At 48.7% G+C, this 23305-nt stretch overlaps 1 long non-coding RNA gene across 2 annotated transcripts in view; it reads right to left on the bottom strand.

Moving 5' to 3' along the window:
* Nucleotides 1–23305, bottom strand: part of LOC146396934 (uncharacterized) — a 54440-nt gene that overhangs the window by 20269 nt on the left and 10866 nt on the right. Inside the window, exons 4-5 of one of the 2 annotated variants that reach the window (XR_014827493.1) lie at nucleotides 14411–14538; nucleotides 12144–13776 (exon numbers count right to left, since the gene is read on the bottom strand). This is a non-coding gene — a long non-coding RNA (uncharacterized LOC146396934). Of the gene's footprint in view, nucleotides 1–12143; nucleotides 13777–14410; nucleotides 14539–23305 lie in introns of those variants that run through there. The other variant, XR_014827494.1, reaches the window with a different exon arrangement.

Here is a 23305-nt window from a genome sequence, read left to right as displayed (position 1 = left end):
ATGTAAAAGGCAGTGAATAAAAGTCCAGGCTTTCAGGGTTAAATAAATCATGATTCTAAACCTGCTTCTTATTAACAGTGAAGTATTGGGCAAATCTCTTCTTTTTTTTTTTTTTTTTTTTTTTTTCTGTCTTTTTGCCTTTTCTAGGGCCACTCCCACGGCATATGGAGGTTTCCAAGCTAGGGGTCTAATCAGAACTACAGCTGCCAGCTTACGCCAGAGCCACAGCAATGAGGGATCCGAGCCGCATCTGCGACCTACACCACAGCTCACAGCAACGCAGGATCTCCAACCCACTGAGCAAGGCCAGGGATCGAACCTGCAACCTCATAGTTCCTAGTCAGATTCGTTAACCACTGCGCCACGATGGGAACTCCCAAATCTCTTCTATGGTCTTCTCTACCTTGGCTTTTCCCATCAGGAAAACGGGTATCCTAACCCCTTGCCCTCCGTGCAAGGCCTGAGATGAATCACGCACACAACGCCAGCCACGGCACCTGTCATAATCCCCTGACTGCCCCCAAGACTCTGCCTGCAGGACTCAGACATTTTACTAAAGGGCTTATTTCTCTCAGTGCCTGGGATGCTCACGCATGGCCCTGGGAGGCAAAGTTCTCCCCAGTGGACAGGGGGAAAGCACCAAGAGAGACTCGGAGGGATGGTAATGCAGCTGCAGTCTGAGTGTGAATTTCTGTCCAGGTTCTGCTCATCAAAGCCCAGGGTCTTGATCATGGAGCTCTATTTCACCCCACTGTAACCAGGATACCACAAATGCCATCACTGTCACCATCCACAGGGCAGTCTCTGGTCCCACGGTGCGGCCCTATCGGGGCCTTTGCTGCCTCCCCTTTCTGAGGACAGCCTGGGCCCCCTAGTTCCACAACAAGCCAGCAGGGCCTCCTTCCACTCCTTCCACAACCTGTGGGACTCAGCAGACTGGTCTGATTCTCCAGCTGGGGAAAGCAACTGTCACCCTCAGGCCTAGTAACAGCGTGGGTGGGGGAAAGGCAGCAGATATCCAGAGGTCTCAGCTCAGGCCCCTTGGAGCAGGACCAGAGGGTGAGCTTCCCCAGTGCAATGTGGATGTGTCACTGATAACAGATGCTCTAGACCAAAATGTCCTTTCCATTCTCTTTCAGCCTCTCTGGGGCTTTGTGACAATCCTCAGAGCAATGCAGGACAGACAAGGCAAGGACACAAACACCTCTCAGAGGTACAGCCTCTGGCTTCAGGGAGATCCACTCATCCTTCCCATGCCTTGACCCCTGGGCTGTGTGACCCCAAACAAGTTCCTTAGCCATTCTGTGTCTCAGTTCTCACTTATTAAGACAACAATAAGGAGTTTCTATTGTGGCTCAGCAGTAAGGAACCCGACTAATAACCATGAGGACTCGGGATCCATCCCTGGCCTTGGCTCAGTGGGTTAAGGATCTGGTGAGCTGTGGTGTAGGTCATAGACATGGCTTGGATCTGGTGTTGCTGTGGCTGTGGTGTAGGCTGGCAACTGCAGCTCTGATTCAACCCCTAGCCTGGGAACTTCCATATACTGTGGGTGTGGCCCTAAAAAGAAAAAAAAAAAAGACAGTAATAATACCAACCTCATCAAGACTAAGCTATGAGGATTAAGTGAAAGAATTAGAAGAGCTCTGCCAGCCAGCCAGCCGGCCAACCATTTATCCTTCCATCCATCCATTCATTTATCCATCCATCCATCCATTCATCCATCCATCCATCCATCCATCTAGGCAGCCAACCAGCCATTTTCCCCCCCATCACCCTCTCTGAGACCCTTTAGGTGCTGGATGCAGGGAAGACATGAGTCCCAGTCCCTTCCAGGCTGTCCCAGCTGGGTTCTCTGGAAAGCAGGCTCTGAGACAGAGTTAGGAATGTAAAACATTGGCTGGCAGGTACCACCTATGAAGGGATGGGTTTGGACTGGGAGAGGTCAGGCTGTGGTGCAGGTATAACCAAGTCTCTGTCAGGCCCAGGGAACTCTGGAACAGAACCATTAGAGAAGACTCTGTTGCTTGGGGGAAGAGCTATACCCTGGTACCTTGCCTTGCTCAGTTGTTGATAGAGGCTGCTTCTCGGGAGTGTGACTAGGCCAGAAGGTAGCCAGAGGCCATCTGCTAACCACACTTCTCACAACTGAGCATCTGAGAGCCCTCTCCTAAAGGGGGACCTGCAGTGTGTCTTGGAGCCCACCACAGCAGACCTACAGTGGAGGGTGGGATGTAGTTATGACAGAGCCTCATACACAGGAGCTGGTGGGCTAGAGCGAGCACTGTGAGGATGCCAGAGACACCTGCCCTTGGTTAGCGGGGGGAGGGTGGGTGCAGTGAGGCTTCTTGAGAGCAACAGCTGGGATAGAGGCTAACTGGTGAGTGCCAGGTGCCAGGCAGGGACAGGATGGGGCAGGGGAGGCAGTGCTTACTCGGTGGTAGCTAGACGCTGCCGAAGCCTTGGGCTATGGCTGCAGGACCTTCTGGAGCCCGGGGCCTGGCCCTTTCCAGGAGGCTGCCAGATTTCTTGCTCAGGCTTTTCTATTCTGGTCAAAACCGCAAGAGCCTGGGGCGGTCCCAAGCGCCCTTCCTCTCCATCGCTATCGCCTTCATGTGGAGTGTGGGACCAGAATACACCGACCCCGCTGTGAGGCTCGCGTTTCTTGCAGACAGCCTTGGCCTTGTCTGCCTGGGCCCAGGGGCGCTGGTCAGAGAGACAGGGTTAGCAACAGGGGTGAGTTACCAGCCAAACCCAAACCGCTCTGCGAATGCGCAGAGGGAGGAGCTATTGTTTTTGGCCTCAGGATTCAGCTCAAAAGCCAGGGTTGATTTTGGTCCTATTCAGCCACCAAATACGTGCTCAAGTTCCGCGGGTCCATTTCAGGTGAGCAAAGGGTCTGAATGTCAGCCCTGAGGACCATGGTGACAGAAGTCTGGGGGGGGGCGGGGGGGGTGGTGGTGGTGGCAGATCTCTGCCCTTGGCTGAAATTTAAACCATGCATCCCGCCCCTCCCAAGAAATCCTCCTGGTCTCGTCCCCCCAGAGTGTTATCAGGCCCAGGCCTGGCCCCAAACCCTGGATGTGAATGGTTCAACCCTGAGATCCTCCCACATCTGGCACAGCCAGATGTTGCAGGGCTACTGCTTTTTCCCCTTTAATTTGATTCCCCTCAGTAGCCCGCAAAGCTGGTGGGGGGGAGTTATTTTCAAACAAGAAACTCTTGTTTGCTGAGCATAAGCTCCCATTCCTTTAGAAAAAAGTTGAGGGCTTCCAGATTTCTTCTGGAAGCCTGGCCTCTATTTTGAGGCAAAAGCATTTTAAGAAATTGAGTTCCCAGGGAAAGCTTCCTGCTCCCCCAGGGGGCTTTCAACATGTATATTTGGTTGTGGACCCTGAGGCAGGGCTGAGACCCTGAGGCAGGGCTGAGACCCTGGGTGTTTGATCAGAGCCCAGGTGATGTCCATGTTGCTGCCCCGCAGGTTGCATAGTAGTAAGGATTGAGGATCTGGCCAGAGCCCTGTTCTCCAGAGGGTCCTCTACTCAGGTCTCAGAGGCTGTAGTCTTTTTTTTTTTTAGGTCCGCACCTGCGGCATATGGAAGTTTCCAGGCTGGGGTAGAATCAGAGCTACAGCTGCCAGCCTATAGCAATGTCAGATCCAAGCCACATCTGCAACCTATACCACAGCTCACAGCAACTCAGGATTTTAACCCACTGAGTGAGGCCAGGGATCGAACCTGCGTCCTCATGGATACTAGTTGGATTTATTACTGCTGAGCCACAACAGCAACTCAGGAGGCTCATGGCACTCATGGTAAAGCCACCAGACCCTCCCTGTCTGGCCACCGTGCAAAGAGCATTGGCAGACTATGACCCAAAGTGCATGAAGACAGGGATGCCCACCTCTAGGCCTTCCAGGTGGGAGAGGTGCAGGAGAGAGGACGGGCAAGGACTGGGCCTGGAGACCCTATGTCTAAATCACTGGCAGATAAGGGAGCCAGAAAAAGGAACTGGAGAAGGAGCCCACTAGTAGGGTGGGTGGGGGGTGGGGGCCATGAAAGACACGTTGTCATAGAAACCAAGGAGGAAATGGTCTCAACTCCAGCACTGCAGAGAAATCACAGAAGCTGCAGACTAAGGGGTGACATTTGGGTTGGGTTCAACAGCAAGGTGCTCACTCAGCTGGTAGGGCTGCAGCCCTGGTCCCTGCACAGCAGGCCCCTGGGAAGGATGCAGTAGATGCCAGTGAGGCGAGGGGCACAGGCAGAGGCTGGCAAGGGACAAGAAATTGAGTCAAAAAGAGGGAGCGTCAAAGCAGTGATTAAGAAGGTGTAGAGACAAATGGGGCTCTTTTCTTTGTGAGAAGGAAGAGTGAGGCAGAAACGATGGTAAGCGAAGAGAGCAATGGGAGGAAAAACGGGCCATCAGAGGGCTAAGCCCAGAAGGTTGGCACAGGGAGGTGTGTAAGAGACAGTGAGAGGAGGGGGAGGTGGGCTTCCATCAAGGCTACAAGGAAGGAGGGGAGGCCATTTGCTGCGAGTGAAAGAGAAGTTTGGAAGCAGCCACTGCGGGGAGTGGGGTTCCTATGGCTCTGGTAGGCACACGTTGGTGGGCTGGTTTTCTCCAGCAGCATGGAACTGCCCAGATACCAGCTCTGAGAAAGGAGTGCTTGGCTCAATCCCTTGCTGGGGTGTTGCCAGGGGAACTCAAGCCAAGAAGGGTGATGCAGGAGATGTGATGATATCGCAAGAGAGAGGCTGTAGCGATGCTTCCCAGAGTCTAAGCAGGAGAGGAACGGAGGAAGGCAGGAGGGAGTCCAGAGGTAGGGAGAAAGCAGAGGGGGCAGTGGTCTTGGACATCCAGTGCTGTGTTTCCGGAATGATTGATTGAGACAGGTACAAGGAAAGAAGTTACAGAGAAAGTGAGAATATTTAGTCCTGGATGAGGACATAGTTGAGTCATAGGGGAACAATGACAATAATAAGTGGTGATCAGGTAAGGAAGTGGAGTCTTGGCACTGTCCCCAAGGGTGGCCACCTAGGAGAATGACTTACTAAGCCCTGCAGCTCAGGGGAGACCCCTCCACAGTTCCTGGGATGTGGCACAGTCTCAGAGCAGTGCTCTCCTTCTGCTGATGAACAAGTAGAGGTGTGACGGTGACACCTGAGAGCCAGTCCTCCACTAATTGAGAGAGGACTAGGGCTGGGCCCGCAGTCAGGCACAAGGCACTGTGGTCTCTGGGGGAAGCCCCAGGGTAGCAGCCTTGCTTCCCAAGGGCTATCTCTGGGGGCTGGCCTTGCCCACCCAAATGAGCCAGCAACAGAGGAGTTGCCACCAGCACACACAGAGGGAATGTGAACAGAGACCAGGCTTTGAAGCAACATTGTTTCAGAAAGAAACAATGAGAAAACACTACCGGCAAGTGAAGTGTCCCTGTAGGGAAGGATTCCTGTCCTTTTTTTCCTGCTAAAGGATCTGATAATTTATGTCCCCTACACTGACCTTAAGTGCCACCATTAGGTCCCATTCAACTCTGTGCTACATAAGTCTTGTATACATTATCTCATTTAATCCTCATGACAAACTTGAACTTGAAAACTGCAAATTGGCTTACATGCATTTCTATGTGAACACTTCTGCTCCCCCAAATAGTGGAGCACAGAAGGAATCAGTCAGAAACACCAGTTTAAAAATTCCCTTTCTCATCCAAACACCCATTCAAGTGGGACAACTCAATATCCACATGCAACGAATGAATTTGGACCCCCACCTCATAATATATACAAAAATTAAATCAAAATCGAACATTGACTGAAATATAAGAACTAAAACTATTAAAATCTTAGAGGAAAACATAGGAGTAATTCTTCATGATCTTGGATTTGGCAAAGGAGTCTTAGATATGCCACCAAAAGTGTGAACAAAATAAGAAAAATTAGATAAATTTGACTTCATAAAAATTTAAAACTTTTGTGTATCAAAGAACATATCAAGAAAGTGGAAAAACACCCTATGAAATGGGAAAAATGTTCACAAATCATATATCTGATAAAAGTCCAGAATATATCAAAAATATACAAAGAACACTTACAACTCAATAAAAAAAAAAGATACTCAATTTAAAAATGGGCAAAAGACCTGAGTAGACATTTCTCCAAGGAAAATATATACAAATGGCCAATAAACACATGAAAGATGGTTGACATTGTTAGTCACTAGGGAAATGCAGATCAAACCACCATGAGATATCACTTCACACCCACTGGGATGGCTATAATGAAAAAGGCAGATGATAATGAGTTTGGCAAGGACATGGAAAATTGAAACTCTAATACACTGCTGAGGGGAATATAAAATGGTGCCGCTGCTTTGAGGAAAGCTTTGGTTGTTCCTCAAAAATTTGAACAGAATTATCATATGACCCAGCTACCCTACTCCTAGGCATATACCCAGCGAAATGAAAACATCTGTCTACACAAAGTATTGTACACGAATATTTGTAGCTGCATTATTCATAAAAGCCAACAATGGAAGCAACTTAATTGTCTGTCAATGGATGAATGAATAAGCAAAACTGTGGTTTATCTATACCCTGGAATAGTATTTGGCCATGAAAAAGCAGCAGTGTACTGACTCATGGTACAACTTGAATAAATCTCATAAACATTATGCAAATTGAAAGAATCTAGACAATATATCTAAAATAGGCAAATCCATAGAGACAGAAAGCAGATTAGAAATTACCAGGGGGTGGGAGGAGGGGAGAATGGAGAGTGATTAATCAGTGAGTATGGGGTGTTTTGTGGGGTAATGAAAATCTTTTGGAGCTAGAGTGAGCTGGTGATCGCATGGCATTGGGAATACCTGAAACACCACGAACTGTAAACTTCAAAATGGTTGATTGAAAAAAAAAGGAGTTCCTGTTGTGACTCAGCGGTAATGAACCTGACTAGTATCCATGAGGATACGGATTTGATCCCTGGCCTCGCTCAGTGGGTTAAAGGATCCGGCATTGCTGTGAGCTGTGGTGTGGGTTGCAGATGCGGCTTGGATCCCGAGGTGCTGTGGCTGCAGTGTAGGCCAGCAACTGTAGCTCCAATTTGATCCCTAGCCTGGGAACTTTCATATACCGTGGGTGTGGCCCTAAAAAAAACAAACAAAAAAATTAAAAATTAAAAAAATAATAAAATGGTTAATTGCATGTTATATGAATTTTGCCTGACAACAGTGTGGCAAAGAGCTGCATGAAGACAGAAAGGACAGGCCAGTCCTGAGAGGGACATGGCAGCCCACATACCCCACCTGCTCCCTTCTGGCCTGGGAGCTGCTGGACTCTGGCTGCAGGTGAGAGTCAAGGCAGGCCTGGTCACTTCCTGGGGGCATGGTGGTGAGTGGATGCCTCAGGAGCCTGGCATCCTCTACCAAGACGACCAGATTCAGCTCTGACCGCGCTGTAGCCCCAGGCCTGGGAGTTTAGGGAAGAGTGTTAAGGAAGAGAGAACAAAGACATTCACAAAAGGGCAATGCACAGACTTATTTCTTATCTTTCCTTAAATTGAACGCTTTGTTGTCTCCTTCCCCAAGATTAAACATATGCTAATTAATAGTCCACCATAGCTGACCTTCTAAAGCCCTGGCATTTTACAATGGAATGCTTCTCTGAGAACATCTTATCTAATTTTATGATGAGGAAAATGGGGCTCAGAAAGGAGAAAGGAGTTAGTGACAAAACGAAGATAACTCCATGTTTTAAGATCCAGGCAATTCCATATTTACTGACGCACAAGTCATTGCTTCAAAGCAGGAATTAAAGATGCTGGGAGGAAGGAATGAGGTTTCAGGATGGTGGGATAATAGGAAAATTCTTCAACCAACAGGAAAGGGAAATGACATCTGCAAGTATTTCCACGTATCCCACCCATGCGATGGATCCACGCTTGGAGGAAAGGAGGGCAGGGGCAGAGCACAGCGAGGAATAACAGGACTTGAGTGCAAGCTCTGGGTCTCCAAGTCACCCCAGGGGTGATTCAGAGGAGCTGCAGCTCATACAGATCTCGACTCTCCTTGGTCACCTGGAAAGAAGTGGGCCAGCAGTGTAGGGCCACAGTCAGGTTAGAGAGTGATCTCAAAGGCTGTGCCAGCTTCACGGTCATCCTCACAGTCTGGGAACAGGTTGATGGGCTGGAGGGAGCCAGAGCTTGTCCTCAGGGAGAGCCAGAGGAATCATCGCTATGGCTGATTCTTCCTCTCCCTCCCGCCCCTTCAAGTGATCCCACCATGGCTAAGTCCTCCCCAGGTGGTGGTGGCACAACGACCCTGCAACCACCCCGCAGACACCCACACCTCCCAGGTTGGGCCAGCAACAGCCAGCTGGCCACGGAGGTGTTTTTCCCCCGCTGACCGGGGCCCACTGTGACTGCTCTGGCCCGGTGGTGACTCACAGCTGGCAGGCCTCTGGCCCGGTGTTATTTTGAGATCCGGCTCCGTGATGGGCTGATGTGACAGCTTTGTTCTCTCAGGCCCCTTTGATTTGTGAATCTCTCTTTGTGGCCCGTGGGGAATGTTTGGGCCCTGCTGTTTCTGGGCTCCAACGTCCCCTCAGCCAGGCAGGCTGGGCCAGCAGCAGCGGCAGCGGGGGTGGCAGACAGAGGGCGGGAGCAGCAGGGCCCGGAGTTGAGCTGCCGCTGGCTTGGGCAGCTCAGGGCTCTGCTTCCAGGCAGCGCAGGGCTGACTGGGTGGTCGGGGGAAGAATGATAAGTGTCCGCTCAGAGCCAGTTCTGAATGGCCAGATCGCAAACCACAGGGATGGACAAGGGCTGCCCCGCTGTGCTTGGGCCTCGGCCCGGAGCTCTCTGCTGTGTCTGTGAGGCTCGGGGATGGACCCCAGAGAAGCCTCTGCGGACTGGCAGGGCAGCCAGCCCTTGGGAAAGAGAACTTGGGGCCTGGGAGGGTTCTGCTAGCCAGAAAAGACTCCAGGCCTGTCAGATGAGGTCTGTGAGACCCCGTTCGTGGCACTTAACTTCAAGGCAGGCAGTGTTACAAAGCAGAAAGAGTGGGACAGCCAAATCCTAGCTCTGTTCCCAGCTGCTGCTAAGACCTGGGGCCCATTCTTTAAACTCTACTCTCTCCCCTGTAAAACGGAATTCTAAGACCCACCTCTCTGAGCTTTGAAAGGTTGAACTGAACTATAACACACCCAGATGGGCTCAGCATTGTACCTGTTTGGGAAATGTAGTAACACACACACACACACACACAAACACAGAGCCACCTTCCTTCTTCTGTGATCCATGGAGTAGGGATGGATTGTTCCCCATTGCTGCCTGGCCAGGTGTCCCCTCCATCCTCATGGTTCTATGAATACTTCCCGAAATTGATGTGTTTCCAAGTCACTAAGGGTCAGTCTCCGGCCACTGGACTGGAGGCAGTTGAATTCAGCATATATTCCCTGACTACCGACTTCCTACACTGGACTCTTAAGACTTCTTTGGCTGCTGAAAATTTTATGGTCACAGGTGTTCCTTCTGGCTAGACAGTCAGTTTCCACTAGGCAAAGCCTCCTGCAGAAAGAGGAAAAGGCAGATCCCAGATTAAGGCTCACTGATTGAAAGAAGGAAAAGGAGGAAACTGAGGAGCTTTGCACATCCTTCAAGGTGTGACCTGCCCTGGAGTTTCAGGGTCTTACTCCAAAAGCCTCCACCACCTGGAGGGGATGGCAAGGGTCACATCTTACAACGCATGTGTCTGGGTTGGAAGAGGGCTTATCTCTCCTTCTGCCCAAGCCTCAAGCAGTGATACACATCCACACTGACACCTGCAGCAGCTTCCACTGGGACCCCTCCAGGGAAGGGCATTCACTCTCCTTTGGGCAGCTTGCTGCATCAGCAAGGCCTCCGAATAGTGAAACCCTGCCCCACATAGCTTATAGCAATTGAACCGTATTGCATCGTCGAGGGATACACAGCATAGATCCTCGTTTACACTGGAATAAGCGGATTCTGAGGAGATCTCCAGAGAGCCAGCACTGATAACCCTCCCTGATGCTCCTCTCCCTGGGGACCTCTTTAAAGGCTTGGACCCCTTCCCCTTGGGGGAAGGGATATTTTCTTTGGTCCTTCCTGAGGCTGGGGCTGGGTCTGGCCTGGGTGTCTGAGAGCCTCAGTCTCATCCCCAGCCATGGCATCTTTGATTCTGTAACTCTCAGCTTTTCCATCAGAATTCAGAGGGCAATAATAGGAACTGTTTGCTTGTAAAGTGCTTGGAGCTCAGAGGAGAAAAGGTGTCAGACAAGTGTGAAATGTTATTCCTGGCACAGGCCAAAGAACAGAATGGAAATTTACCAGCAGAAAGTAGGAACTCAGAGGAAGCCATTTGTCAGCTCCTCTGAACAAATGGATGTAGGAAGGGAGGGAGTCTCTCCTCTGTGGCCAGGCACACCTCCAGGTCAACCGGAGGGGCTGGAGGAGAGACAGGTGAGCCCAGAGGTCGGGTCCTGTTTTCTGGTGTCACCACCACTGAACTCATTCAATAGCCATGCATTGAGCCTGAAGACTTACTCTCCACTGCACACTAAGGGAGGCTGCCAGCCCAGGTCAGGTACCCAGGGCCCCCAAGCAGTCAGTTTAATCAGAGAAGAAGCCTCCTGGAGAAAAGGGCCATTGTTTCCATCATCTGGAGGAATGAACCTGGCTTTCAAACAGGGATGCACCAGGCAGAGGGAACAAGTCAACATGTGTGACACAGAGACTGAAATGACAGGCAACAGGACAGACTTCTTTGGACACGTGGATAATTCCATAAGCAAAAGCAACTTTAAACTCTGATTAGCACTCTCAAAAATTCGGGAAGATTGTACATTCATAAAAGAATATGCTAGGGAAAAAATGCCTTCTTAGACATTCTAAATATGATTCCATGTCCTCAAAATAATCATCAATAAGTGAATTAAAAGAAAATTAAGGAGATCTTCCAGAAAGACATGGAGAGAGTTCCCTTTGTGGCTCAGTGGTTAACGAAAACCAACTAGGATCCAGAGGATGCGGGTTCCATCCTCGGCCTCCCTCAGTGGGTTAAGGATCTGGCGTTGCTGTGAGCCTTGGTGTAGATCACAGATAAGGCTCAAATCCCACGTCGCTGTGGCTGAGGTGGAGGCCTGTGGCTGTAGCTCTGATTTGACCCCTAGCCCAGGAACTTCCGTATGCTGTGGCTGTGGCTCTAAAAAGCTAAAAACAAACCAAAAAAAGGAAGGAAGGAAGGAAAGAAAGGAAGAAAGGAAGAAAGAAAGAAAGAAAGAAAGAAAGAAAGAAAGAAAGAAAGAAAGAAAGAAAGAAAGAAAGAAAGAAAAAGAGAAAGAAGGCATGAAAGAAAGAAGGAAATGGAGAAGGAATTATAGATGGATATGACCCATACATCCTATTAAGATGAGGGATAAAATACCATATAACATTTTAAAACAAGAAAGATAAAAAGAAAAATCAAAAACACTGAGAGTGAAATGGCATTTAGTTAACAAAAAGTGTTGGAAAATTGTGGAATTTTAGCACATACCATCTTCCTAGATGGGAAGTCTTCATATTCTAAAGATACCAAGCATCCTCAAATGAACCCAAATGTCAGATTATTCCGCCTGACTCCTGAAAGCTAAAGCTTGTCACTTTAGGACTTTGAGCCTGGAACTGGTACTGCAAAGGATCAGAGGATGGTTCAGAATCTACTCTAGTGATGGTGGTAATACAGATGGTGGTGGGAGGTACTGGTGGCAGTGAGACAGATGGTGGTGATGGGGATGGTGGTGAGTAGTGAGGATGGGATGGCAGCAACCAGTACCAGGGCCCAAGAAAGATGCTGGTAGCTGAATCAAGAGAATAGCCTCTTGGCCACAAGCATCCAGGGGCAAGGGCACCAGTGTCATCAGACTGTCCCCAGGATATCATTTCTCACTGATTCTCCAGCCTCTCCCTAGTCTGACCTTTATTTCCAAAACTAGTTTCCAAAAAGGAAGAAAGACATCATTTCACAAAGAGATCCAATATCCTTCTAACAAATCTCTTCTCTGCCTCAGTTAAATAAAGTTGGCTCCTGTTGCTTGCAACCAAGAACATTGACTGGCACCAGGGATTTTCTAATCTTGAGAAAGAACAGGCTTTTATATGCAAAGCGTTAGATCAGAAATATTATTCTGAATGTAAAAGACTGATGAATTGAACCACTAAAACTTGAAATAATCCAATAGAAATAGTGATACATGATAGAGGAAACAGAAAGGCTGATAAACATATGATAAAGTGCTCAAGCTCCTTTGTAATCAAATAACTGCAGATTGAAACAACAAAATACAATTTTTGCATTTCAGGTTAGCAAAAAATATAAATGATAAGTAACATCCAAGGTGCAACAGGGTAGAAAAATGGGCTCTCTTACAATGCATTGGGGAAAATAAAGAAAAATGGCTTGATTGGAAAGTAAATGGTATCTTCCAATACTTGAAATGGAAATTTCTTCTACTCAAAAACATTATTTCAAAGAATTTGTCCTATAGAAATACATACACAAAACACAGATGTTAATAGCTGGATTGTTTCTAAGATTCAAACATTGTAGACAATCCAAATATCACTAACAAGGGAATGGTTTAACAAAATATGGAAAAGACAGGAGGAATTAAAAAGAGTTCAGTTTATCTCTACTGATCTAGAAGACTCCTTGATGTATTGTTTAGTGAAAAAAAAAAAGCAATTGAAACACATCCTGTGTTATGATTGAATTTCTCTTTTTAAGACATTTTTTGAAAATCACAAAAAAGGCAGCTAAGATCACATAAAAAACCTTACACACCTTACACTTGCCGCAACCTCTGTAACAAGTAATACTGTACAATAAACATGTTTCCCTTTTGCAATTTCTCAGCAAACTAAAAGTAGAAAGAAATGGGGTTAACAGGAATATCCCTTTAGGGATAAGTCACCATGAGGGTTTCACTACTGTCATGTGTCATTGCCAATCTGCTGTGGACTAGGCTGGGTGAGGGGTGGGACTTCTGCTGTGCCCTGTGCCTTTCTGCAGGGTAGGTGCAAGAGGCTGAAGAAGTGCCTGGTTTTCTTCTACGGCCTCAGAAAAATTCCTTTGGAGTCTAGGTCAAGCTAACAAGGGAAATACTGAAAAGAACAATTGCTGCCTTGCTTAAGAATTGCCCGGGTCCCTTAATGTTCCATCAGAGAAGTGAAGTTAACTAGAGGGAAAGCCCCCACGCAATAAACGGAATCACAGACAGATGAAAAGATGTTTGTTTGACCCAGTAAGTACAATATACTGCGCCCACAGCACATCCTGATGGAATATTACTAAGGGGCTGCCTGTGTTTTACAGCCTGAAGTCTCTTTGATTTATGGAGCCAAAATAAATGACAGGCAAGGCCAATAAAAATTCTTTAGAGATTCGGGCTTACTTTCCATTCCATTTCGTAAAGAAGGTGAAAAGACAGGCAGGCCTATAATGGGACTTAGTGAAACTCATGAACCACGGATGGGGCGTTCATTCATCTGTGTGGAGGACGACGTTTCTGTTGTCAGAAGGGGACTTCTGTCCAGGGCAGGTCTTGAGGCAGGAGCATAGCTCCATCTGGGGGAGGTCTGAGCTAGATAAACATTGTCCACTGCTGGGAGTCAGCTGAGCAGGCTCTGGGGGACCAGAGGAGCTGGCTTGTCCAGGAGCTGGGTTCCTGCAAAGCACAGTCCACAGTGTCTATACCCAGTGGGTCAGCTTGCCTTTCAAAAGAACCTGGAGAAGAATGTACTTAAGAGAAATGAGTGTTTTCATGAGTGAACGAAAGATGTCTCTTCCCTAAGTGGAACCCTCACACAAAGCCCAAGGGGAAATATCCACTGAGAGTCATTGGGAGGTAATGGGCTTGGGCATGAGATGGTTTGGAGTTCAAACTATACTTTGAGTAACTTTGGGTATTTTGCTTCTCTGAACCTTTTTTTTTTTTTTTTTTTTTTTTTTGTCTTTTTGCTATTTCTTTGGGCCACTCCCACGGCATATGGAGGTTCCCAGGCTAGGGGTCGAATCAGAGCTGTAGCCCCCGGTCTACGCCAGAGCCACAGCAACACAGGATCCAAGCCGCGTCTGCAACCTACACCACAGCTCACGGCAACGCCGGATCGTTAACCCACTGAGCAAGGGCAGGGACCGAACCCGCAACCTCATGGTTCCTCGTCGGATTCATTAATCACTGCGCCACGACAGGAACTCCTGAACCTTGTTTTTTTCTTCCTTTAAATGTGCACCATACTAGCTTCTTCATAGAACAGACATACTGATCTGTGTTAGTTTTCTAGGGCTGTCATTAATGGGGGATCACAAAATGAAGAGGCTGGAATTACAGAAGTCTGGTCAGAGGTCTTAGGCTTACCTTGGGAGGCCAGAAGCTCCAGGTCAAGGTGTCAGCAGGCTGGGTTCCATCTGGGGGCTGTGAGGGAGAGTCTATTCCATACCTCTCCTCCTTCTGGTGGCTGGCAGCCCATCTTTGACATCTGTGGGCTTAGAGAAGAATAACCCCAAATCCTGCCTTCATTTTCACGTGATATTCACCCTGTGTATCTACCTCCAAACATCCCCCTTTTTATAAGGACACCGGTACATGAAATTAGGCACCCACCTAATGACCTCATGTTACCTGATTACATCTGTAATGGCTCCATACCCACATAAGATCACATTCTGAGGTACTAGGGGCTAAGACTTCAAAATAACAAATTTTTGAAAGACATGCAATTCAACTCACAAGCGAAAATAATGTAAAATGGCGGGCATATCATATAGTTCCTCAATAAACATAAATGAAATGATTCCACGCTGGAATACTAATAGTTTGGAATCAGTGAGTTAAAAAGCTATTACTGGAATTAATGTCACCTGGTTTTTCCTTTTTTAATGTGGCTATGAGAACATATAAAATTACATATTTGGCTCATGTTTGTGGCTCAGAGTCTATTTCTATTGGACGGTGCTGATCTAGAGTCTGAAGCAGTAGACAAAGCATGGGGTTTTGAGTCAACAGCTTTGCACTCCAACCCAAACTCTGTCATTACTAGCTTTGCCAACAAGGGCAAGTGATTTAACCTCTATGACCCTGGGATTTCCCGTATGTGAAGTGGAGATAAGAAAGTATTTCACAGTATTGTGGTGAGGATTAGGTGGGATCAGGTACCTACAATACCGAGCAGGAGTTTGCCACCTAGTAGAAACTCAATAAATGTTTGTCTCCAACCCCCTAGTTAATAGGAAGAGAAAACCGTGCTGTCAACGCTCTCTTAATCATCACCAGATGCAGGGCTGGTGGCTTTGCAAAGATGCAGTCCTGAGCAAGCACAGTGAAGGAGGGGATGTTCAACCACACACAAAAAGTCCTCAATGTTATTCTATAGGAAAAGTTTAGAGTTTAGGGCAGGGGAGGGTCTTTATTTGAATTTATCTTCTCACATTTCCCTAAAGCGAGCTCTAAATTGTGGAATGTATCCTTGATAAGTGGAGAATTGTAATGCATCAGTATTGGTGCTGTGTGTGTGATGAAGTCACAGCCATAGAGAGCATGCTCTATGCCTGTCCTCCCTGTCCCAACACAAAACTTAGGTGCTCTCAGCACTTGCAGCCTCTGCCTCGCAGCAGCTCTGGGAACCACACATTAGGACACTTGCAGCAACCAATTGGAGGGGACCAGCCTCTTAGAGCCGGTCTTCAAATATAATAACTGAGATGAAATTCAGTTGAGAGAACTGAATATCCTGTCCTGGAGAGAAGGCTCTTATCTTGGTTTGGTTGCCCAGACGTTCAAATGAAAGGTATGGGTGTGTGTGTGTGTGTGTGTGTGTGTGTGTGTGTGTGTGTGTGTGTAGGGGGGCTGTTTATTGGATCTAAGACCATGGTGTGCTGCTCAGATCAACAGCTGGAGCCTGGAGGCACAGGGTTTTCAGAACATTGGTACCAACAGCTCCACGTATGGGAGTTCATTTGAAAAATTGTTTATTTCTTCACACTACATTCTAAGAGGAGAAATAGAAAAGTGGGGTTTGTCCTAAGGAAGATAAACAGGTAGCAACCATGTCACATGGAAACCATTGGTGGAATGGGAGTGTTTAATCTGAAAAGGGGAGACCTGTGACGTCTCTAAGAGTTGGATTCATTGCACATGAAGAAAGTTCTAGCCTCACTCTGCTGGCCTCTTTTGGTGGGAAAGAGGCCAGTGGGTGGACTCTCCAGGAGAGAAATGATTGGCTCCCATGGGAAGAGTGCATTGTCATTAATTGTCAATGTCCTCCCTTCTTCCTAAAAAGATGTAAAATAAATGAAAGGAACACAGTGGTCCCCCAATACAACAAGCTGCATTGTTATGTTGCGGGCTCCGTGTCCCCAGAGACATCCCAGTAGTTGTCGCCTGTGCTCCAGCAGCCTTTGTTGAGTGAAAACCTCCAACTCTGGGCTAAGAAAGGCAGACACAACTGACAGCAGGTGGGGTCTTCCCATGAAGCTTCCAGGATCTGCTGCTGGCTACCTGCTCCTCAGGTACACATGCATGCTTGTGAAGTTGGAAATTTGGTTTGGAAACTTTTCTCCTGAAAAATGCATCATCTGTTGGTAAAGTTCACTTTTCTTGCACCTTCTCCAGGCTCTGGTAACCTCAGGCCCCTGGCCCCACCATCACGCTGAAAGGGATGCCCGACCAGCCTTCTCTCTAGTGCACACATTCAAAGGAAAACCAAAGCCAAGACCAGAAAATGAAATAGCTAGTGTGGATGGAGGGGGGCAGGGCAGGTTGGAAGAAGAGTCTCTGAGGCCCCAAGGGGGTCAGGGCTTGGGAGGAGCCCGACACGTGCCTGCCCTGGCCTGGCTCTTGTTTTCGCCAGTCCTGCCTGGACCCTGGACTGAGCCAGCCCCAGGGATGGGCTCTGTTTGGGCAGGGTGGGAGGTGCTTTCAGTGTTTTTAAATTGTAGTTGCCTTTGGGGAATGGGAAAGAATGAGTCAGACACAATTCTTTGAACCTGGGACCCCCAGCCTGAACTCCGAGGAGACAGGAAGGCGCTCTGGTTAGTCACTGTGTTTCTGTGGGCCATGAGGGGGGTGAAGCCTGCTCATGTGTGTTGCCATCACCAGCTTTCACGGGCGGAACAGGAGGTATGGGAGTGACAGCTTTCAGGGGAAATAACTGCCCAGGGCCAGCCAACCACCGCAGCCTGGAATGCTCTTCCAGGCCTCTGACGATCACTGCTGCCCAAAGCTCTGGCCAAGAGGGGAGAGGGCTGGAGGGAAAGGCAAGGACAGGGGCTCACAGAGTACCTGGTGGTCAGATTCGGGCTGATCGGCTGGTCTAGGACAAGTGAACAAGGGTTTTGTGAGCAGAGGACTCTGCTGCTCCCTCTGGGCATGTGGAAGTTGGAATCCTAAGGATGGCCTTTCTCACAGGAGATCAAGAACCTAAAGGTGTTTTCACATCTTGTGAAGTAACAGTTCCACTCTGGGAACTGACTGTAAAGAACTGATCCTAGATTTCAAAAATAAACTACCCAGGAGTTCCTGCTGTAGTGTAGTGGTTTGAGAATCCGACCGCAACACCTCGGGTTGCTACAAAGGTGCGGGTTTGATCCCCAGCCTGGCACAGTGGGTTAAAGGATCTGGCATTGCTGCAGTTGCAGCGTAGGTTGCAGCTGCAGCTTGTATTCAATCCCTGGCCCAGGAACTTCCATATACCTCAGCCAAATAAATAAATAACTAAATACCCAAAGAAGATGGTCACTATTATTTATAACAGCCAAAGCTTAAAATGGACTAATTAACCAATAAGAGGTGATAGGTTGCCTAACCTACTGTGTATCCTTAGCCACTGCTTGGACTATTCAGGAAAAATTTGTAATCACATGAGAATATGTTATGTCTTTCAATAAAAAACACAAAATCGCAATAGGAATATACACAGTTGTACAACCACAGCTGTGTAAAAGGACAAAAACACATACAGAAAAAGTCAAGAATGGAAAGTTATCAAAACGGTAGTTAGTACTACGTGATAGGAATGAGAATTATATTTTCTTTTCTTTTTGGTATTTTCCAAACTGCCTCTGATGAGTGGATATGTCTGATAATTATTTCTGATGTTTTACAAGGTAAGCTCAGGTTTCAAGACCATTAACAGCCCTTTCACAAGTGGCCCCATGGGTAGTAATGGAGAATAAGGATACAGGAGGCTTCTGTGTTGAGACTCATGGACTGTGAAGGCTTATGCCATAGAAAGTTGCCTGAAGATGAAGGTGCTGGTTCTCTGACATGGCCATTGGTCAGAGCTTCACCTTTCCCTTCCCCGCAGGTCCCCACAAGCCCTAGAGAAACCTGACCATTTTCCAGCAGGGGGCGGAGGGATGCTAAGTCCCCATGAAACTGCAGGAGAGGAAATGTCTACTTCCTGGTGTCCCCTGACACAGATCATAGATGGACAGACACAGAGTGTGGACTGACCATGCCTTCTTGGTCCCCTGACACTCAACTCTGTCTCCTCTTCTCACGCTGGTGGTCAGAGAATGAAAGATTTCCTCACTCTTCCCATGGGTCTGGCCCCAGGACAGAGAGACACAATTGCCACATGTGTCCCATTTGCCAGGCCAAGAGACCCTGACCCTCATTGTACCAGAGGAGTGATGAAATGACTCATGCATGGCAAGACTTGGCACACGTCTTTGTGTTTCTTAACCACCACTCTTATTTTCCTGTTACCCCCACCAAAAGAGGATGTTATTGTCCTTCAGCTGGGTGTGCTTCCGGACCCCACAGACTTGGGGAAAAACAGTATCGTGGTCCCAACAAGAACATCTGTCTCTTAAGGGATTAAGAACAAACAGCAATATGATTAGCTACAAAATCTCCTATTGACCAATATGAAGACTCAAGTGTTTCCAAATGGGACAGCTCAAGACTTTGGTGGATGATAGGGCCCCTGGGAATGAGGTCTTTTGAGCTGTGCACATGAGGAGTCTTCATGCTGTGCACTTGCTCCTCTTACAGGTGGAGAAACTGAGGCTTGGAGCAAGGGCAGGTGGCTGGATTCCTTGTAGAACCAGGCCAGAGTCTATGACACTCACCACTGGCATCCTGGTGACCTGAGGACCACTGCTCCCATGAATAAGGTCAATCAGTAAAATGACCCAGGGAACATGGATATTCGGAACCTCATGTACCACTTCTTTTGGATGGTGGAATGTTTCTAGAATACCTGGAATCTCCCGAGCTCAAATTACTCCTACTTTCTACCTGCAAGCTCTGTCATCAATTGCCAGACAGCAGACCACATACAACATCACCGCTCCCACCACTCCCACCCTCTAACACCTCCATGACACATAGAAGAAAGGAGGTCCTTGTTCCTTCCTCTTGCTCTCCATGGTGCTCAGACCCATGAGTTTCAACATGGAGACAAGTCTACCTTCTGCTTGAAATTTGCCAGTGGCTCCAGAGTTCAAATGGTGGATGTGGAATCTACCTCTGCACCTGCGCAGGGTAGAGGAAGAGCTGGCAGAGAGCCCACCTGGATGAAACCTCACCAGACTCTGCCATGGACACTCAGTCGGATCACAGACATGACTGAGACGCCTAACACATTTCTCCATGGTGGTGCTGAAAATCCTGGGTTACACGGCCCTTAGGGAAGGAAATTAACATACAATGAGCACCTCCCATTCCCCTGCAAGGTTGGGAAGGGGTGGGATTAACATCTTTTTTACTACTGGAGAAACCGAGGTTCAGAAAGGGTGAGAGTCTCGTCAAACTCACTTACTGTGTGCTGGGGCTGGGATGCAAATGCAGAATGTTTACTTTCAAATCCCACCCTGCCTCCCCACACCTTGCTGATGCCAGGAGCTCACTTGATCTGGTACCATTATCCCCACATTAGGGAGAAAATCGGGGCCCAGGGGAATAGCAGGATGTCAATTTCAATCAAATATGGTGGGTAGAAGTGGCATCGTGTCCACTTAAAATTCCAGTAACAGTAAAGCCATAAACTCGTAGAAGAAAGACTGAAAAGAAAAATGGCAACAGATTAGAGATGTCAGCAGAACTTGGGGAAGTTAGAAAGGTGAAAGTTCAGCTTGCAGTAAGGAAGGTTTTAAGAAGTCAGCTAATTCATCCCAATGAAGCACTCTAAAGAATCTAGAGTTGGAGGTGCCAGGATCTAGGAAAGGGAGGCCAGGAGTGGGACTGAAAACAGAGGTTTTGTGGACACTGTGAACAAGGAGGTTATATTCTCCCATCCTTTCTCCAGGCAGCATAGCCAGGTGCCCCAAGAAAACACACAATGTTCCTTCTGGGGAATCGGAGAAGAAACAGCTTTGAATTCAGGGATAGCAGTTACTGTTCAGGGATAGCAGTCTCTGTTAAGTTACTTCCTCACTGGGAAGGCGGATACAGTGACTTTCAAGAAAGGAAGCCTCCTTTTCTCAGTCCCTTCCCCCTCCACTTCCTCCACCCTCACAGCCACACCTGCCCCTTCCCAGGTAGGAGGCAGGGCACTCCTGATCTGCCCAGGAGAAGATGAACAGACATTTGGGTCCCCCAAGGAAAGGCCAGGTCCCCATGTGACCAGACTACTTAGAAAACCCTCAAGTGACTGCCCCACCCCCCAGCCCTCACACTCACATGTACCTTGAACCCAGTTTCCAATCAATTTTGGTTGGATTTTAATTCGATATTGTGTTTTGACTTTAGAAAGACAAATTTAAGTTAATGAAATTCTTCAATTCAGAGTCCACCTTTGGTCCCTGCAAGCCCCTCTTCTGGGCTGGTTTGTTTTCCCCGCCATCCTCAATCCCCAGTCCCGAGCCCCCAGAAACAGCTCTTCTGATGTATTTAATATGATTGCAAATTTCATCAGATCTCTTCCAGTCTCTTCTCCCCAGTCAGGCCCCTGAGCCCCCCTGCCATTGTCACAGGTCCCCAGTTGGCCCTGCTTCCAGCTCTTCTCTTACCTCCAGGAGAACACAGGCTCACAGGCTCACTGCTACGGCGGGTCTGTGTTCTCAGGGCCTATAACAGGCTCTGGCAGAGACTGGAGGGACCTGGCTGAAAGGTCGGTCACACTTTCCTGCTCTGAAACGCTTGCGGCCCTGGAGCTCCCGCCAACCCCAGGCTCCCAGGGGCCTGTCTCTGCCTTCAGACCCCACGTCGTCCCCCAGCCGCCCCCCGCCCCTGCCCGCCCCTCCCGGCTCAGCCCAGCCCTTTTGTGAACTAATGGAAACAGGCATTTCAGGAAAGGAAATCTCTAGCCAGGAGGGCCCAGACCCCCTGTTCTGTGGCTGGGTCTTGAGGTGTGGTCCCTGGGGTGGGCCTGCTGGGGTGGCCCCCAGCCTCTGCTTTTGGGGCAGGCTCAGCCAGGAGCACAGACGCCCCCCAGCCACCCGCACGCTGAGGCAGACACAGACCTGCAGGGCCACACCATAAAACCCTAACTAGGCACATAAAAGCCGCCTGCCAGCCCTCTGGTGCCTCTGCTGGCTCCAGAGAGCCTCCAAGACCAGCCAAGACAGACGGCAAGGGTCCGGACACAGCGGCACCAGGTTACACAGGGTCCCCAGACGCCTGGCACCTAGGCACAGGGTGTAGCCACAGCAAAGCTGTGATGGCCAGTTTGAAGAAAACCACCTGGCTGGCCCCTGACTCTGGGGGAAGGGAGGGACCTGGCATCAGCAAAGTGATTGAAAGAATGATGTTTAAGCCTTGGGCTCCACCAAGCAAGGTGAATATTATAGCAGATTCAGACACTGTGCTTGGGAAGGGGAAGGTCATCCAAGGTCATGCAGCCAGGCAGGCAGAGGCTAATCCTCCACCCCTTGCTGTCTGCTGGGGATGGCCACTTTCCTGCCTACTCCCCGCCATGGACCAGACTGTATAGAAGCACCTTAGGGTCTACAGGAAGCCAGACCGCCTTCTCAGTGAGAGTAGAGAGTATTGTTTCCAGAATCACCCCAGAAGGGTGAGGGGTTTCAGGAAGGGGACAAATGGCGAGCTTGGACCTGACTCCTTCTCTCAAGGTTCACTCCTTGCCTACAGGGAAGACCCCCAGCCCCATGCCACTGCCCATGCATGGTCTTTGTGTTTCTCTGAGCTGCTCTGCAAATTTACTTCTCTGCTTTAGCAAATGCCATATGCCTCTTCCTTCTCTCCTAATGGTTAACTCAGTGGTCCTGCTGGCTAAGGGAAGGATCTGCAAGCAGAGGTATTCTTGCCTTCCACCTTACTTGCAGTTCCTGGAAAGACCAGGTATGTTCTCTCTCTCTGACTCTGGACACTCCCTTGACCTGGAACACCTTTCCTTCTTGCCCTGTGCTGTTTCCTTCTTGGCCCAGTCACCACCTCCTCCAGGAAGCCCTCCTAGACCTCTCCACCCAGGCTCAGTTAGGGTTTCCCAGGGAGAGTTCTTCCATCACCCCATGCTCCACACCCACCTCTCCATCCTCATCTTATGACCCACCCCACCCTGCTCCCACTTCTTGGAAATGGAATGCTCTTTCTGCATTCTGAGAACCACCTGTCCCAGGGCTCATCAGAGACCCTCAGGAAACACTGTCAAGTGGATGTTGGAAAGGGAAAAATCTCCAAATCCCACTGGATGCAGTGAGAGTTCAGGAACAGGACTGGGATGCTGCAACCTGGACTGGGATGAAGGCAAAAGCAAGGCCAGTACCTCCCTGAGCTGCCCCTGAGGAATATCCTGGCACCTCTTCCAATCTCTTGTCATCTGCACCTGGGACCAGACCCATGCTGGCCAAGTGGCTGCCTGGGATGGTGGCAGGGGGTGGGGCAGCCAGGCTGCCCAGGGATCTCTGGGAGCCCCAGAATGAATCTGGGGTGCAAGGATACAGAGAGTGCCACTCAGGGAGGATGTGGAGTGTGGGGTCACCCCTTCCACAGCACAGCCCTGCCTGAGGGCTCCATTAAACATCAGAGAATCTTACACATCCTTACAACCCAGAAAGGAAGCCCCTCTGCTTCAGCTGGAAGGATGCACAAATTGACCATTGGGTTCAGAGGAGGGAATGTGGCTGGGGAGGTGAGTGTATTCCTAACTTTGATGCCCAGGCAAGTTAGAAGCCAGCAATCAGAGCCTAGCCACCTCACCTCACACAGTTGGCCAAAGAAATCCCACCTAGACCAAATAGGCAGGCATGACAACATTTATAATAATAAAAATGAAATAAAATAAACATCACAGGAAGAAATTATAACTGAATATTGAATTTGTGGAAGGGGATGTAATAAAGCGCAGAG

Source organism: Sus scrofa, chromosome 14, assembly GCF_054392235.1.
Source record: "Sus scrofa isolate SSC_HxYL_T2T_F1_AM1 chromosome 14, Sscrofa_HxYL_maternal_Yorkshire_Landrace_v2.0, whole genome shotgun sequence".
NCBI lineage: Eukaryota > Metazoa > Chordata > Mammalia > Artiodactyla > Suidae > Sus > Sus scrofa.
This window is presented reverse-complemented; position numbering and strand designations above follow the sequence as displayed.